The sequence below is a fragment of the Dendrobates tinctorius genome, unplaced genomic scaffold (genome assembly GCF_039654945.1).
Source record: "Dendrobates tinctorius isolate UK_male_01 unplaced genomic scaffold, ASM3965494v1 ptg000063l, whole genome shotgun sequence".
Classification (NCBI taxonomy): Eukaryota; Metazoa; Chordata; class Amphibia; order Anura; family Dendrobatidae; genus Dendrobates; species Dendrobates tinctorius.
Window position 1 is genome coordinate 11,217,553 of NW_027361731.1, and position 16,127 is coordinate 11,233,679.

Genomic DNA, 16,127 nt, shown 5'->3' on the forward strand with positions numbered 1-16,127 from the left:
CTAGGAGGTTACCTGTTTTTGTTCCCAGTCCCTAGACCGTACAGGGATACCCTTCCCCCTACCTATAGGTCTTCGTTTGAGTTTAATCTAGGAAACGTTGATGGGTCTATTCACAAGGAATAGGTTGCCCACTCCATCGTAGAGGTTCAACCTAATCCTAGTGCGGGGTCAGCTTTCTTCCCTTCTACCCTAGTCCTGAGCTGCAGATCCATAACAATGCCCTCCTGCAAATTGGGTCCCCGCTTCATCGCAGTCTCGTATAAATTGAAATTGCCTGCTTCATTACATGTGCCTAACTTCCATGTTTCCCTCCTCAAACCTGTAGTTCTGAGCTACTTCTTTAAGGACCTGGGTACCACTCCTGATCTTGCTAGTGAGGAGGATGTCTTTGAGGTAAAAGATATCTTGGCCACAAAGTGAGTAAGGCGTAAAACCTACTTCTTGGTGAATTGGAAGGGCTTCGGTCCTGAGGCGAGGTCTTAGGAGCCCAAAGAAAACATCCAGGCTCCTCTCCTATTGGAGAGAGTTTATGCAGGCTTGAAAAAGAGGGGTCGTAAGGAGGGGGATACTGTAACACCTGTGCCCGCGCGGGATCTCCGTCCCCTCGCTGTGTAGCCTGTACCTCTGCCCCGTGGGGTCCCCGTTCTTAGTCTGCTCCCTTCCGCCCTGCCTCAGCTTCTCTCCTGCTTCCTGGCGCGCGGCCAGGACATCACCAGCTATTAAGCTTAGGTTGCGCGCGCACTCCCGGTCTCTTGAAGAGACAGCGCGCCTTTTTCAAAAATGTTTTTAACCAATGGTATTCTTGTGTGTGTTATTTCTGGCCCCTCTACTATATACCGTAGAGGGCGCCAGAGCATCAAGTGTTTCCTGTTGCTCGTTCTGGTTTAGTGTTATGATGTGCCTGTAACCAGTTGTGTCTTTCCAGTGTCCAGCGAGTATCCCTGCTAATCCTGTTTGTCTTCCTAGACTATCAGCGGCTTGCTATTCCACACCTGGGACGATACCGGTGCTGCCTGTGCAAGTACCATCCTGCTCAGCTGTCCATCACTCAGTTACCCATGATGACGTCTGCACTGCCTTAGACAGCTCCGTCCCATGCTGCCGCTTTTTGTCTGTCAAGTTCTCCGCTACATGTTATCCTTGTCTGTGCACCAGTTCTGCTGGGCCAGCTTCCACATGTCCGGGGTCTAACTGGAAGTAGCATCTGTGTCCCTCGGTCATTCCATTCTGATCTTGTTTGAGGGGTCTTGCTACGGGTGACCGGGGCTCACATAGTCACGCCCCCTTCGGAGCCCCCCTGGACCGTGGTCCCATGGTTCCACAAAAATAGCAATAAACGAATGTGCACTTCACCATCTGTGCCTCCACTTCCATTTGTTACAATGCAGATATGTTCTCAAAAATAGCCGCGGAGACTCTTCTGCCTCATCGCCCATATGACTTTCCTATAGACCTCTTAGGCTAGTTTCACACTAGCGTTTGGAGGCGCAGCGCCAAACGCATCATGTTGCATTTTGGTGTGGCCGGCGCACCGTCAAAAAAACGCATGCCCAGAAAAAAGCAAATCTGTGCATGGCCTGCATACCCAATGCTAAAGATAGGGTACGCAGGTCGCATGCAGCGTCATGCGCCCATAGGTGGAGCTGACCGGAGGAGGCGTGGCAGGAGGCGGAGCTTCACAGCGAGCGTCCACTGCGCCTCCAAACGCTAGTGTGAAACTAGCCTTACCGGGTTCTGAGCCTACCTGGGGGCATGTCTACCGTTTATCTCTCCCAGATACTAAGGCTATGTCCCAATACATCAAGGAGAATTTGGACAGACGGTTTATTAGGATGTCAGTGTCTCTTGCTGGGGCTGGGCTCTTCTTTGTTCAGAAGAAGAACGGGGAACTTCATCCGTGTATTGATTATAGGGGGTTAATGCTATCACCATCAAGAATAAATACCCTTTGATGTTCATCTCAGAGCTCTTTGGCAGACTGCGAGGGGCAAGGGTATTTTCCAAGTTAGATATGTGTGCTGCCTATAATCTGATTCGTATTCGTGAAGGTGATGAATGGAAGACCTTGTTTAACAGGCGGGAAGGTCATTATGAGCATCTGGTAATGCCGTTTGGTCTCTGTAACGCTCCCACCGTCTTCCAAGACTTCATTAATTGCATCTTTTAGGAGTTACTATCCTCCTCGGTAGTAGTGTATCTGGATGATATACTTATTTACTCTCCAGATATTGACAATCACCGAAGAGATGTCTGTAAAGTCTTTGAGCTGTTACGTGCTAATTCCCTTTACGCTAAGTTAGAGAAGTTGTTGTTTGAGCAGGAATTTTTGCCTTTCCTTGGGTATATTATCTCGGCCAAAGGGTTGGCTATAGATCCTGCCAAACTGGAGTCTGTGATGAACTGGCAAGAGCCGCATTCCCTTAAAGTGGTGCAGCGCTTTATGGGATTTATCAACTACTATCGCCAGTTCATTTAAGAGCAGTCCTGAAGAAATTTGGACTGTCGGGCCCTATATTATCCGCAATCTGTGCCATGTACTCAACCCCCTGCGCCAGGGTTTTGATGTCTGGCTTCTTGTCCGGCCCGTTCCAGATCACGAACGGTACGAGACAGGGGTGCCCGCTCTCGCCTGTTATTTTTGCGCTGTGCATGGAGCCGCTTGCCGAGCGCATTAGAATGTCGGCGGGCATTTCTGGGATTAGGGTTGGACAGGTGGAGCACAAAGTCTGTCTATACGCCGATGATGTCATTCTATCCTGTGTAAATTTAGAATCTTCGTTTTCTGCGATTATTTGTGAACTTGGGGAATTTAGCAAGGTCTCATACTATAAACTGAACCCCACAAAATCCCTGTTGTTTCCGGTGGTGGTTCCTTGTGCGGCAAAGACAAGGCTGGAGGCCATTTTTCCATTTAAATGGATGAGAGAGGGTATTCCATATTTGGGCATTACACTGACGGGTTCTGAGCAGATTGTGGATAGGAACTTTACTAATTTGGAAATACAGCTTAAGAAACAATTGGAGCAGCTTCATGCTGTCCAGACCTCCTGGATTGCAAGGATTAATGCCTTCAAGATGATTGTCCTACCTAAAATATTGTACCTACTCCGGTGCATACCAATGATAATCCCTAAAAAAAGAATTCTAAAATTACAAACTATGGCATATAGTTATATTTGGTCATATAAAAAGTCTAGGATCTCCAGGGCCCTAATGTATTTCCCGTATAAAAAAGGGGGACTGGGGGTACCAAACTTGTTAAAGTATCATAAAGCCGCTATAATGACGGGACTGAGAGACTGGTGGCAAGCGGACAGAGACCATAAATGGCTTCAAATAGAAAACTATTATGCTACCGCCAGGTCTACCCGATATGTTTTGGAGGCTGAAGCTATTAAAACTGCTAAATATTCCCCACTTTTGCCAACTATGAAAGCTGCGCTACATCATTGGAGGACAGTGGTCCCATCTCTTATTAAACTATCACGCCACTCCATATCGTTAAAGGCCCTTGAGATGCATATTCCATACCTTAATCTTCAGTCATGGGTTGCTGCCGGAATTGTGAGTCTGGGAGACCTAGTGGGGAGTGGTGGGTTAATCCCGTTTGACCAACTGGCTGCTGAGTTTCCGGCCACCCGGAGGTGTTTTTACCAATACCTACAAATATGTCATATGTTGCATAATTCACCGGACTCGGTTTTTTCAATTCACAACTAAATAACACAGTTAACGGTTATTTTCTGCTGCCTGATTCTGGCCCGAGAGGTATCTCATTATTATATAGAGCCCTGAATGACCCACCGGATAATACAAAACTGCCCTATATGATCAGGTGGGAGCGGGATCTGGGTTTTCTCTCTGAACCTGTTGACTGGGAGGAAGGATTGTGTGAAGTTGTACGGATCTCTTCATGTGTGAACCATCTGGAGCAGTTGAAAAAGACGCACCTGAGATATACCAGTTCCCGGTCCGAACGGCACATTTTGGAGCTGGTGGGTCTGGTGAATGCTGGAGAGGGTGTGGGATGAGGGGTACTCTTGAGCATACTTGGTGGTCCTGTCCGGTGCTCCTGCCTTGGTGGAGGGGTGTTGATTTATTGATCTCACAAGTCTTGGGTATCCAGATGACTCTGACCCCAAGCCAGGCCATTTTACACATTGGCCTGAACGAAATTCCTCATATTCTTAGAGGTACGCGGTCACATATTTTGATAGCTGCTAGAGTGTTGACAGCGGCTAGATGGAAAGATCCCACCCCCCAGAGGTTGCAGGACTAATTGATAGAATTAACACTCACTGCCAGCTTGAACTAGCACTAGCTCACTCGATGACTGCCATAATAAAAAGACAGAACATTTGGCACCCCTGGATACATAGTAGACACTCCACGGTTGCCCCGCTCCAGCCTGCTTAGCCGTATATAATTAAGATGCCGGATATTAGATATTGGATGTTGTTTGTTTTCTTTCCTTTTTGGAATATATTACTGTACTGCAGAACACTGAGACTTATTGTGTGTACTTGCTGTTGCACATAGTTCTATCGATGCCACTAATGCCTGTTCCTCCCCTCACCCCTTCCCCTCCCCCCCTTCCTTTCCTGTTTTTTCATTTGTCGGTCCCCACTTTCTGCTCCTTATTTTCTCCTCTCGTTCCCCTAGTTTCATATATATGGTGGTTGTAACTATGGCTGTCATTGTTTTGACTTGTTTTCTTGTTCAACCTCAATAAAAATAATTGAGAAAAAAAAAAAAAAGGGTCACGTCGAAGCACTAAGATCCTTTATGCTTTAACCGAGCAGGTACTATTGCACACTTTCCACACGGAGTGACCTTTTTACGATCCTTTCTCGCAGCATTGCTCCGTCATTGTTTATTAGCTGTGGTTCCTCCATCACCGCACAGTGGACCCCGGGTTGCGATCTGACCTTCTCATAATTTATATTTGGTGCGATCGCAAACCCTAACATCATGTTATCCGAAACAGTCAGAAAATTAACCACATATTTTCAGATCCAAGACTTCAAACTATATACTTTGTGTTAGGCGTCGGATTTCTGCGTTTACTCTGCAGGGATCCAGACCCTCATATTCTGCAGTCTCCTGCTGTTTATCTACTGCAGAGGAGATTGCAGAGGAGATTGCCTTGCAGCAAATCTCTCCTGAGGCTAAGTCCTTCTGTCCTCCTACTGAGAATGCTCATGGGACGATCTCCCATTGGAGATCGGGAGTCATGTGCTCAGGTCCTGCTCCAGATCTCATTGGTCCATCTCAGAGATCTGGAAGCTTGCAGAAGGTCCCGGCTGCTATAAAAGGTGTGCATGGCTGTTGCGCCATGTGCTAGTATAGTCTTACTTGCTGCTGTGTGTATGAGGACGGATGTATGATTCTGGTGAATGACTTATTATGAAACCCCTTCCCTCTGATATTACGTATGTGGTTAGGGACTGAGTCTAGAATCAGCGCCAGCGCTCCTCTGCTGCACCATCCACAGCTGCTAGCGTCCGACATTGCGCATGCGTCATAGCCTTGTCATTTAGCGGCAGTGTCCACGCCCCGCTACACTAGCAGCCCTCGTTAGCGTCCACAGCTGCGATGCCGCACACACGGTAGGTCTAGACGGACGTAGTGCCGCCATCTTGGGCTACTCCTGTGACCTTATATCGTGTGTATTTGTTATAAATGAGTCACCGAGGAGGAAAAAACAAAAAGCAAGCCAAGCCCAGAAAACCGGAGAGATTGGTAACTAGCGGATTGCAGACCCCTGATCCCATCACACAACTAGCAGTAGCCGTGGAGCGTGCCTACGGTGGTCCTAGATGCCTCGTCATGGCCGGAGAACTAAATAAGCCTAAAGAAAGAAAGGGAAAATCTAAACTGCCCCAGAGCAGACCCCAAAGCAATAGACAGCCCCCAACATGTATTGTCAGTGAAACAAGATGAAAACACAAACACAGAGAGAAAGATAGGCTGAGCAAACGATGGGGCCCTCACTAACTAGAAAGGACAGGAAAGAAAAGCTGCTGTCTGCAATTACGCAAAAAACCCTGCCAAAAAATGTCCAACACGTCCGATAGAAAAAGGCCCTGAAGTCGCTAGACTTCAATTCCCTATATCAGCACTCAGGTATATTCTGAAGACAGAGCAAAGAGATCAACTGATCAGAGACAAAATGGGGATTCAGCCCAGTCCCAGCCAGGGCTGGCTGAACACAAAAACTAAGTAAACCAGACAAAAAACCATATGAACAATAGCAGAGAAAACTTAGCTTTAAGAAGGCAGGAACCAAACTGGAAACCAGAAGCCACAGTCAGGAGAAATCACCAGCAAGAAACTAGGGAGTCGGCTGCCTTAAATCTAATCAGAAACTCCTGATGTCCAATCACAATCCTCTTCCTCAGGTGGCCGGTCTCTGCCATTTATATCAGCTTCATTACCTCCCTTCACCAACAGAGGGAGTCCAGATAGAGAACTCACTACTCCTCTGTCAGCACAGCCAGCTCCATAACCCTCACCAGAAGCCAGAGGCAAACCCAAAAATGAGCTCACAACAGTACCCCCCCTTGAGGAGGGGTCACCGAACCCTCATCCATGCCACTGGGCCGATCAGGATGGGCCCGATGAAAAGCATGAACCAATCTATCGGCATGAATATCAGAGGCAGAGACCCAAGAATTGTCCTCCTGGCCATAACCCTTCCACTTGACCAAATACTGGAGTCTCCGTCTAGCCAGACGAGAATCCAGTATTTTCTCTACCTCATATTCCACATTACCTTTAACCAATACAGGGTCAGGAGGTGCCGCCATAGGAACTACTGGCTCAACATATCTCTTCAACAGCGACTTATGACACACGTTATGGATCTTAAATGTAATAGGAAGAGCCAATCAAAAAGAAACCAGATTAAAAATCTCCAAAATCTTGTAAGGTCCAATAAACCTTGGCTTGAACTTTGGAGAAGCCACCTTCATAGAGATATTCTTTGATGACAACCAAACCATATCACCCACTTTTAACCAGGGACCTATGGTCCTATGCCGGTTAGAAAACCGCTGGGCCTTTTCCTGGGAGAGAGACAACTTATCCACTACTTGGTCCCAAATCTGCTGCATTCTCTCTACCACAGTGTCAACACCTGGGCAGGCTGAAGATTCCACTTGCCCTGAAGAAAATCGAGGATGAAACCCAAAGTTACAGAAAAAGGGGGACATCAAGGTGGCAGAACTAGCTCTATTATTTAAAGCGAATTCGGCCAAGGGCAAAAATGAAACCCAATCATCCTGATCAGCAGATATAAAACATCTCAAATAGGACTCCAAAGTCTGGTTTGTTCTCTCCGTCTGCCCATTGGTCTGAGGGTGAAACGCAGAGGAGAAGGACAACTGAATTCCCAGCTTGGAACAAAAGGCTTTCCAGAATCTGGAAACAACTGAACTCCTCTGTCCGATACAATGTTCTCAGGAATCCCATGCAACCGAACCACCTGTTGTAAAAACAAGGGTACCAACTCTGAGGAAGGTGGCAACTTTGGGAGTGGTACAAGATGGACCATCTTAGAGAATCTATCACAAATCACCCAGATAACAGTCATTCTCTGAGAGACAGGAAGATCAGAAATAAAATCCATTGAAATATGGGTCCATGGCCTCTTAGGCACCGGCAAGGGCATCAGCAACCCACTAGAGCGAGAACAGGATTTAGACCGGGAACAAGTCCCACAGGACTGCACAAAATTCCTGACATCACGAGATAAGGCAGGCCACCAAAAAGACCGACTCACCAAATCTCTGGTACCAAAAATACCTGGATGACCAGCCAATGCGGAGCAATGAACTTCAGACATCACTCTCTTCCTCCACTGGTCAGGAACATACAATTTTCCCATAGGACAACGCTCAGGTTTGTCCTCCTGGAATTCTTCCAGAGCACGTCTCAAATCGGGCGAGATGGCAGAAAGAACTACCCCCTCACCTAGGATGGTAGTAGGCTTGGTCACAATAGGAGAATCAGCAAAGAAACTCCTAGAAAGGGCGTCTGCCTTAACATTCTTAGTGCCTGGAAGAAAGGAGACCACAAAATCAAAACGCGTAAAAAACAAGGCCCATTTAGCCTGTCTAGAATTCAACTCAAGGTAAATCAAATTCTTGTGGTCAGTGAGGACCACAACTTGATGTCTAGCTCCCTCCAACCAATGTCTCCACTCCTCAAATGCCCATTTCATGGCTAACAATTCCCGATTCCCCACATCATAGTTGCGTTCAGATGGGGAGAACTTTTGGGAAAAGAAGGCACAGGGATTCATTTTAGACATCACTGGATCTTTTTGGGACAAAACAGCTTCTGCACCAATCTCTGAAGTGTCTACCTCCACCTGAAAAGGAAGTGAGACATCAGGTTGCCGCAAAACCAGAGCAGTAGCGAACCTCCGCTTCAGCTCCTGAAAGGCCGAAACAGCCTCTGAAGACCAATTCAGCACATCAGCACCCTTCTTAGTTAAATCAGTCAGTGGTTTAGCAATACCAGAAAAATTAGCTATAAATTTCCGATAAAAATTAGCAAAACCCAAAAACTTCTGGAGAGCCTTCAAAGAAGTGGGTTGAACCCAATCATAAATGGCCTGTACCTTGGCCGGGTCCATTTCAATAGTTGACAGAGACAAAATAAATCCCAAAAATGAAATCCTCTGTACACCTAAAAGGCACTTCGATCCCTTAACATACAAGGAATTCTCCCTCAAAATCCGGAACACAGTCCGAACATGTTCCACATGAGAATCCCAATCCCTGGAAAAGATCAAAATATCATCCAGATAGATGATCAAAAACTTATCCACAAAGTCCCGGAAAATATCATTCATGAAGGATTGGAAGACAGAAGGGGCATTAGTGAGCCCAAAAGGCATCACCAGGTACTCAAAATGTCCCTCCGGAGTATTAAACGCCGTCTTCCATTCATCCCCATGCTTGATGCGAATAAGATTATACGCCCCCCTGAGGTCAAGCTTAGTAAACCAGCAAGCACCTTTAACTCTGGAGAATAAATCAGAAATCAGGGGTAACGGATACTGATATTTAACCGTAATTTTGTTGAGGGAACGATAGTCAATACAAGGCCTTAATGAACCATCTTTCTTGGCCACGAAAAAAAAACCAGCACCTAAAGGCGAAGAGGATGGTCTAATATGACCCTTCTCCAATGACTCCTTAATATAAGATCGCATAGCCTCGTGTTCGAGTACAGATAAATTGAAAAGTCGACCCTTGGGAAATTTACACCCAGGTCTCAACTCAATTGCACAGTGATAACTCCTATGAGGAGGCAAAGACGCAGACTTGCTCTCACTAAATACATCATAAAAATCAGCCAAATAGTCAGGAACATCATGCGACTGGGGAGAGGTGGAGAAAACAGGAGTGTCGCCAAGAGCACACCGACAACCCCATCTCACCACAGACACAGATTTCCAATCCAAAACCGGATTATGGATTTGCAACCAGGGAAAACCCAGAACAATGGTATCATGTAAATTATGCAACACCAAAAATCTGCAGTTTTCTTGGTGGTCTGGTCTGGGTGGTCTGGGGTGACCCGCATTATCACCTGGGTCCAAAACTGAGGTTTATTCTTCGCCAAAGGAGTAGCATCAATACCCCTCAAAGGAATAGGCGTCCGCAGAGGTGTCATAGGAAAACCACAACGTTTAGCAAAATCCAAGTCCATCAGATTCAAGGCCGCTCCTGAATCCACAAAAGCCTTCACGGAAAATGTGGATAAGGAGCAGATCAGAGTAATTGCCAAAAGAAACTTAGGTTGTACACAACCCACAGCAAATGTGTGTGCAAAACATTTCTCTCGTTTAGGGCAGACAAAAATAACATGAGAGGCATCTCCACAGAAAAAACACAGCTTATGTGCCTTCTAAACTCCTGACGTTGCGCCCTTGACAAAACTCTATCACATTGCATAGGTTCAGACATTTCTTCAAAAGGTGGCAGCGCCTCCCGTGTAGTCTTGCGTTCACGTAAACGCCGATCAACTTGAATGGCTAATGACATAGAATCGTCAAGACCAGAGGGAACAGGATATCCCCCCATAGTATCCTTTAAAGTTTCAGACAAACCCTTCCATGTAGTAAGGACCGCCCACTTTCGGAATTTCTGACAGTATAACTCTGCAGGATCCTGGCCCATGGTTCAATGCCAATAGGGCTCTCTCAGCTTGATCAATAGCATTAGGTTCATCATATAACAACCCCAAGGCTTGAAAAAATGCATCCACATTAGTCAAAACAGGATCTTCAGGTGTCAAAGAAAACGCCCAATCCTGGGGATTGCCGCACAGCAAGGAGATGACAATTTTAACCTGCTGCGCAGAGCTCCCCGATGAGTTAGGCTTCAAGGCAAGAAATAATTTACAATTATTCTTAAAATTCAAAAATTTAGACCGATCCCCAAAAAACACATCAGGAGTAGGGATCTTTGGTTCAACAGCATGTGAATGAGTGAGATAGGCGGAAATTCCCCGCACTTTAGCAGCGAGCTGCTCCACACGATAAAACAATTGCTTAATCTCCATCAAGGAGAAAGAAAAAAAAATCCTCCTACAGCCCCAGAGAAAAAGAGGAGAAAATATACATATAAAAAAAAAAAATTCTGACACTTTTTTTTTTTTTTTACAATTCTCTCCTGCTTTTGAGTACCCTAGAATCTGCGGTATGGCTGGTGATTCTCTTATGAATGAGTCACCGAGGAGGAAAAAACAAAAAAGCAAGCTAAGCCCAGAAAACCAGAGAGGTTGGTAACTAGTGGATTGCAGACCCCTGATCCTATCACACAACTAGCAGTAGCCGTGGAGCGTGCCTACGGTGGTTCTAGATGCGTCATCACGGCCGGAGAACTGAATAAGCCTAAAGAAAGAAAGGGAAAATCTAAACTGCCCCAGAGCAGACCCCAAAGCAATAGACAGCCCCCAACATGTATTGTCGGTGAAACAAGATGAAAACACAAACACAGATAGAAAAATAGGCTGAGCAAACGATGGGGCCCTCACTAACTAGAAAGGACAGGAAAGAAAAGCTGCTGTCTGCAATTACGCAAAAAACCCTGCCAAAAAATGTCCAACACGTCTGATAGAAAAAGGCCCTGAAGTCGCTAGACTTCAATTCCCTATATCAGCACTCAGGTATATTCTGAAGACAGAGCAAAGAGATCAACTGATCAGAGACAAAATGGGGATTCAGCCCAGTCCCAGCCAGGGCTGGCTGAACACAAAAACTAAGTAAACCAGACAAAAACCCATATGAACAATAGCAGAGAAAACTTAGCTTTAAGAAGGCAGGAACCAAACTGGAAACCAGAAGCCACAGTCAGGAGAAATCACCAGCAAGAAACTAGGGAGTCAGCTGCCTTAAATCTAATCAGAAACTCCTGATGTCCAATCACAGTCCTCTTCCTCAGGTGGCCGGTCTCTGCCATTTAGATCAGCTTCATTACCTCCCTTCACCAACAGAGGGAGTCCAGATAGAGAACTCACTACTCCTCTGTCAGCACAGCCAGCTCCATAACCCTCACCAGAAGCCAGAGGCAAACCCGAAAGTGAGCTCACAACAGTATTTTTACTGAGTACTGTGACCTCAACAGACTCAGTCCTTTTGTATTTATGTTTATTTGGCATTCCTGTGACTTAACAGAGATTGCTTTGCGCACCTGGGTGACGTTAACCCTGTGCGTTACCGCCATATTGCTCCTGCCACTACTTAGCAGCGGTTATATCACCTACTGCACGGTGGACCCCGAGCGGCGAATGCACTTTATTATTATTTTTATTTAGTGCGCTCTGCCGTTCCTAACACTTTGTTTATAAGCCACTCCAGTGTCAGGAATTGATAGCATGTGAAAACACGGGTATTACATACCTGGTAATGTGTTTTTTCATGAGACATGACGGCACCACGAGAGAGGGAATCCACCCTTCAAGGACAGGAAACCTTCAAGATCAAAGGGGCGGCTCTCTCTCCGCATCAGTTGTTTTACAGAGCACGAGGGGAACTCCGCAGATTAGTGTATATATAAATAATACATCCTTTATACTCCTAATTACCAACACCCAAGGGAGTGCCTAATGCTAATAATGCACCAAACTAATATTGTCATCAATAGGGAGGGAATATAAGGGTGCCGTCATGTCTCATGAATAAACACATTACCTGGTATGTAATAACCGTGTTTTTCCATCATCCATGATGGCACCACGAGAGAGTTACAGAGATTTGTAGTGGGCTTTTAGACCCTCTGGAATGGCTCTGCCTGCACTACTATACGCTAGCATAATGGCCTCTCTCACCCATCTAGCTATTGTCTGTTTAGAGGCTTTAAGGCCCTTTCTTGACCCCTGGAACGAGATAAATAAGGCCCTCTGCTTTATCCAAGGTCTCGTTACCTCTAAATACTGCAAGAAACCTCCTAACATCTAGGCAATGAAGCCTCTCCTTCTTCTGGTTACTAGGGTTAGAACAAAAAGATGGTAAGATTATTTCCTGAGCCCTATGAACCTTGACACCACCTTGGGGAGATATGCTGGATCTAAAGCCCCCGTTACACTAAGCGATGTCCCAGTGATCCCACCCCAATGATTCGACATGATGGGATCGCTGGGACATCGTTAGACAGCCCCAGCGATTAGGACCAGCGACGCTGGACGCTGCTTTCCAAGGTAAACATCGGGTATCTAGGAGCCACGCGACTCCTGGATACCCGATGTTTACCTTGGAAATCAGCGTGTACGCCGGTTTCCAAGGTAAACAGCGGGTATCCAGGAGCCGCGGCTCCTGGATGCCCGACGTTTACATTCGAAACCAGCGTCCAGCGTCGCTGATCGCTGGTCTCTCGCTGCCACACGCAGCGATGCGTGCTGGGCAGCAGGATACCTGCGATCGAAAACGGCCCTGGCCGCTCGAGCACGATCAGCGATAACCGGCAAGGAGGCCGGTCACTGATCCCCGTCACACACAGCTATCTCGCTGGCGTGTCACAAAATCAGCAATCTCGCTAGCGAGATCACTGTGTGTGACGGGACCCTAACTTTAATACAACGCTATCGTCCATGACCTGAGTGTAGGGAGGGCCTGCTGATAATGCCTGTAAATCCCCAATCCTACGGGCCGACGTGACTGCCACTAACAAGGCTGTTTTTAATGTTAATATTCTATCTGATGTCATGTTTAATGGCTCAAAGGGACTTTCTGTCAAAGACAATAAAACTAAATTTAGATCCCAAGGAGGGGGAGTAGGAGATGGGACAGAGTCAGCTCTACTACAGGCTCGGATAAACCTGGTCACCCACATATTGTTTGCCAGGTCACAGTTAAATAATGCTGCCAGGGCTGAGACGTGTACTTTGAGGGTACTGACGGCTAACCCCAACTCAAAACCCTTCTGTAGGAGTTCCAGTATTGCCACTATTGGGACCTCCCCTTCCCGTATTGTCCAGAGACAGATAAGAATTTCCTCCATATCCTCTCATAAATCTTGGTAGTTACTGGCTTCCTGCTACTGAGTAAAGGGGATATTAACCCAGCTGAGAATCCCTTTTTCTCTAGTAGTGACCTCTCAAATTCCAGGCTGTCAAATGCAGCCTGGACTTCTGAGGGTGACTGAAGGAACCCTGCGTTAGAAGGTCCTGGTCCTCTGGGAGCACCCATGGATCCGTCACTGACATCACTCTCAGCCAGTGGAACCATGGTCTTTTCGGCCAAAAAGGGGCTATCACAATCACCCTGGTTTTGTCCTCCCTGATCTTCCTCAGAACTGCTGGTATGAGGTATATTGGAGGGAAGGGGTACAGGAGACCTGATGTCCACTCTATCCTGAAGGCATCTACTGTCAATGGCCTGTCCGCTGGAATTAGGGAACGGAATTTCTGAACCTTCCTGTTGGTTCTTGAGGCAAAGAGATCTATTTTGAGTTTGCCCCACATGTGCACTATCTGATGAAATATGGACTCTTTTAGGGACCATTCTCCTTGCCTCAAGTTATTCCTGCTCAGAAAATCTACCTTCAGGTTGTCTACTCCTCGGATATGCAGGGCTGACAATGAGAGGAAATGGTGTTCTGCCAGAGTCATGATCCTTTCCATTATCTGCATCAGTGTCCGAGAACAGGTGCCCCCCTGGTGATTTACATACGTGACCGCTGTTTGGTTGTCCAATAGAACTCTTAGATGGTGTCTTCTTAAGTGTGGTAACAACCCCTTTAGCGCCCTTTCGATTGCCAGGAGTTCCCAATCATTTGAGGATAGATTTCTTTCCTCTTGGACCCAGGGATCCTGGAGAGAAAACGTGTCTAGGTGAGCTCCCCACCCCCAAGGACTGGCATCTGGTGTGACTACTTTGGAGGCCATGTACGCCCAGGGTACTCCTCTTGGGGCTGAATCGATCTGTAACCACTAGAGTTGAGCGACTTTTGGTTTTTTAGGGTCGCGTTTCGTTTCGTGAAACCCGACTTTTCCAAAAGTCGGGTCGAGCAAGATCGTCCGATTATAGGGAAAAGTCGAGGTCGTCCCGAAACACGAAACCCAATGTAAGTCAATGGGGAATAAAAGTCGGCAGTGAGAGGAGGACAGGAAACACACCTACAGTGCCCATTTGAATGCCAAAAGCATCAATTCTTCTTTCTTAAGCTTGTCAACCTTAATTAACTTCATAATACAAGTTACGCACTGAAAAATGGGGGTTATTTGGCTACAAACTGTGGGGGGGGAGGGCTGGCTCCAGGTTTTCATGTGCCCTGGGCGAAAGAGCGCCCCTTTAACACATACCACAACTCATCATGCTCCGATACGGCAGAGAAATAGCGGTATAGTACAATGAAAAATACCTCACTTTTTACATCTCATGACGAGGCCCATCTATTTCTCCATACAGAATCATTGGTCCCATATAATGTTTGAAACAGTATATGATGAGCTCCACATAATGCTACAGTATATGTTGGTCCCCATGGATGAAGCTCCACTGTCTTATGGGCCCAAATAATGCTCCAAACATAATGGGCCCCATTTCTAATGCTCTAGTGTATAATGGGCCCTGTAAATGCTGCTCCAGTGTCTGATGTCCACCTTTGGAATGTTCCAGTGTATGGTGGGCCCCATCTATCATTCTCCAGAGTATAGTGCTCCCCAAAAATTGCTGTCCCAACATTGAAAACAATCAAATAAGTCTCCTCGCTAGGGAATCCCTGTACTTGTCTGGACAGGTGCTGAAAAAAGCAAATCTGTGCATGGCCTGCATACCCAATGCTAAAGATAGGGTACGCAGGTCGCATGCAGCGTCATGCGCCCATAGGTGGAGCTGACCGGAGGAGGCGTGGCAGGAGGCGGAGCTTCACAGCGAGCGTCCGCTGCGCCTCCAAACGCCAGTGTGAAACTAGCCTTACCGGGTTCTGAGCCTACCTGGGGGCATGTCTACCGTTTATCTCTCCCAGATACTAAGGCTATGTCCCAATACATCAAGGAGAATTTGGACAGACGGTTTATTAGGATGTCAGTGTCTCTTGCTGGGGCTGGGCTCTTCTTTGTTCAGAAGAAGAACGGGGAACTTCATCCGTGTATTGATTATAGGGGGGTTAATGCTATCACCATCATGAATAAATACCCTTTGATGTTCATCTCAGAGCTCTTTGACAGACTGCAAGGGGCAAGGGTATTTTCCAAGTTAGATATGCGTGCTGCCTATAATCTGATTCGTATTCGTGAAGGTGATGAATGGAAGACCTTGTTTAACAGGCGGGAAGGTCATTATGAGCATCTGGTAATGCCGTTTGGTCTCTGTAACGCTCCCACCGTCTTCCAAGACTTCATTAATTGCATCTTTTGGGAGTTACTATCCTCCTCGGTAGTAGTGTATCTGGATGATATACTTATTTACTCTCCAGATATTGACAATCACCGAAGAGATGTCTGTAAAGTCTTTGAGCTGTTACGTGCTAATTCCCTTTACGCTAAGTTAGAGAAGTTGTTGTTTGAGCAGGAATTTTTGCCTTTCCTTGGGTATATTATCTCGGCCAAAGGGTTGGCTATAGATCCTGCCAAACTGGAGTCTGTGATGAACTGGCAAGAGCCGCATTCCC